The sequence below is a fragment of the Brassica oleracea genome, chromosome C1 (assembly GCF_000695525.1).
Source record: "Brassica oleracea var. oleracea cultivar TO1000 chromosome C1, BOL, whole genome shotgun sequence".
Taxonomy (NCBI): Eukaryota; Viridiplantae; Streptophyta; class Magnoliopsida; order Brassicales; family Brassicaceae; genus Brassica; species Brassica oleracea.
In genome coordinates, this window is record NC_027748.1 from 24,105,161 (window position 1) to 24,108,244 (window position 3,084).

Here is a 3,084-nt window from a genome sequence, read left to right on the forward strand (position 1 = left end):
AACGCAGAGATCAGATGGAGGTGGTGAGTTCACTTCACGAGAATTCAACCGGTTACTGAAGAAGACGAAATCAATAAGCAAGCCACCTTGCCTTATTCACCACAACAAAATGGTGCAGCGGAGCGCATGAATAGGACCTTGGTGGAGATGGCTAGATCGATGTTGGCAAAGCAAGAAATACCGCTCAAGTTATGGGCAGAAGTGGTATACACTGCCTCATATCTTCAAAACCATCTGCCATCAAAGGTAATTGAAGAAGAAGTCACTCCTATAGAGAAGTGGTGTGGACACAAGCCAGATGTGTCACACATGAGAATGTTTGGTAGCATATGCTACATACATGTCCCAGATCAAAAGAGGAGGAAGCTAGACGTCAAGGCAAAGCGTGGAGTCTTTGTTGGATATAGCAACCAACCCAAAGGCTATAAAGTTCTCATCTTGGAGAATGAGAAGATTGAAGTATCAAGAGATGTCGAGTTTGAAGAAAGCAAAAAAAAAGGGATTGGAAAAGGCAAGAAGAAGTGAGGAAGACATTGGAGTTGTCTATGGAAGACTCTCACTCGCCTGAGGAACAAACTAAAGTTACATCCAGCCCAGAGGAACAAACCGAAGGTACATCCAGCCCTGAGGAACAATCCGGAGGTACTTTCAGTCCTTTTTCATTCAAAATAATGATCATGATACTAGTAGTGGAGATGAAGAAGCTTCTGAGGTAGCAAGGAAGTTTAGGTCCATGGTTGATATCATGGAAAGGGCACCGAGAGTAGAGCTTGATGAGGTGGCTCAAGCAATAGAAGCTTGTCTTCATGCACATGAAGAACCATACACTTATGATGAAGCGTGTGGTAACAAATAATGGAGAGAGGCGATGAATGAGGAAATAGCCACGATTGAGAAGAACAAGACGTGAGAACTAGCGGACAAGCCAAAGAAGAAGAATGTGATAAGTGTGAAGTGGATCTACAAGATCAAGACCGATGCAAACGACAAGCACATCAAGCACAAGGCGAAGCTAGTTACAAGAGGGTTCTCTCATGAGTATGGTGTCGACTACCTTACTTGCCTATGCGGCTCAGATGAAGTGGCGATTGTATCAGATGGATGTGAAGTCAGCTTTTTTCAATGGCAACCTCAAGGAAGAAGTGTATGTCACACAACCGCCTGGGTATGTGACACACGGGAAGGAACACAAAGTGTTAAGGCTACACAAAGCTTTATGTGGTTTGAAGCAAGCCCCAAGGGCATGGTATGAAAGGATAGATTCATACTTTCTTCAAACGGCTTTGAGAAGAGTATGAATGATGCGGCCTTATACATCATGAAGCAAGGAGGAGATGTGTTAATCATGAGTCTATATGTGGATGATATAATCATCACATGAAGCAACATCCAGAGAATCAACACATTCAAGAAGAACATGAAGAAAGAATTCGAGATGGTGGATCTTGGATTGTTGAACTACTTTCTTGGAATGGAAGTATTTCAAGATGATGGAGGCATATTTCTTTCATAAGAAAAGTATGCAAACAAACTTGTAGACAAGTTTGGGATGCGAGACAGCAAGAGTGTAAGCAACCCACTTACACCACAAGGAAAAGGAGTTGAGGATGACAAGGAATATGGAGATCCGACTAAGTATAGAAGTATCGTTGGAGGGCTTTTGTACTTGTGTGCATCAAGACCTGATGTGATGTATGCAAGCGCCTATCTCTCAAGATACATGTCAACACCCCGCATGAAGCACTACCAAGAAGCCAAGAGGGTGTTAAGATATGTCAAAGGAACATCAAGCTTTGGAGTGTACTTCACAAGCGTGAAAGAACCAAGACTTGTAGGCTACACATACAGCAATTGGGGTGGTTCTAAAGAAGACAAGAAAAGCACTTCATGTTATGTGTTTACTCTTGAATCAGCCATGTTTTGTTGGCAATCAAGCAAGCAACAAACAGTGGCGCAATCAACGGCTGAGGCGGAGTACATAGCCGTGTGTGCTGCAACAAATCAAGCTCTGTGGTTACAAAGACTATTTGAAGATTTTGGTCAGGAGTTTGAAGGAGGCATTCCGATCTTATGTGACAACAAATCAGCAATAGCAATTGGGAAGAATCCGGTGCAACACAGAAGGACGAAGCACATATAAATCAAGTACCATTTCGTGAGGGAAGCTGAGCAAAAAAGAATCATTGAACTGGAGTATTGCAAAGGGGATGATCAACTCGCAGACATTCTCACAAAGGCATTGGGCGGTTCAAGGTTTGAAGATCTCAGGAAGCAGCTTGGAGTCAAGTCGAGATATGATTAAGGAGGAGTGTTAAACTATATAATATAATCTCTTCTTAATACATTTACATAAGTTAGTTATTTATGTTATTACACAAAGAGTTGTAACTCTTCATGTTAAGAGGTGTGTCTCTTAACTTAATGATTCGATCTCTATATAAAGATCAATCATTTGTTGTAAACATCATCACATAATCTCAATAATACAAAAGTATTTTCAGAAAATTTTATAAGCCTGAAACGTCTATCTTATTCTTTATCTCGAACTCGTGTGTAACACACTGTGATCTTTGTGTAACACAAGCGGTTGGTAAAAGATTAACAAAAATACTATAAAATGAGTGACAATTAGTATTTGGGCCTTAATGGGTTTTAAACGAATATATGTATTTGTCATGAGAAGACAATAACATTGGCATGTTGACATTGAGCATGTAAGCTATTTTCATAAGACAAGAGGAGTAAGCACGTGGAGATGTTGTTGCTGCCTTTGTGTCTGTTGGGATTGTCTCTTGTATCTTCTGGTGTGGTTGTGTTTGTTTCTCTTTTATTTGATGGGTAATATGTAAACAAAAATCATTGTTAGTTGTATTTATCAGAGTTTATAACTTACTCTGCTTTTTTGTTTAGGTAATTTCACTTTAGTTGTGGTCTTCGTCTTCTTCGTAAGCATCTGCGAATGTAAGTTTGTAAATTGTTAAATAGCTGTTCGTGTAGTTTGTATTTGTTTAGCTGGCTCAATGTATGTGTCGTTGAGTTTTAGTTGAGTTGATTGGTTTGGTATATTTGTTTTGAAGTTTATTT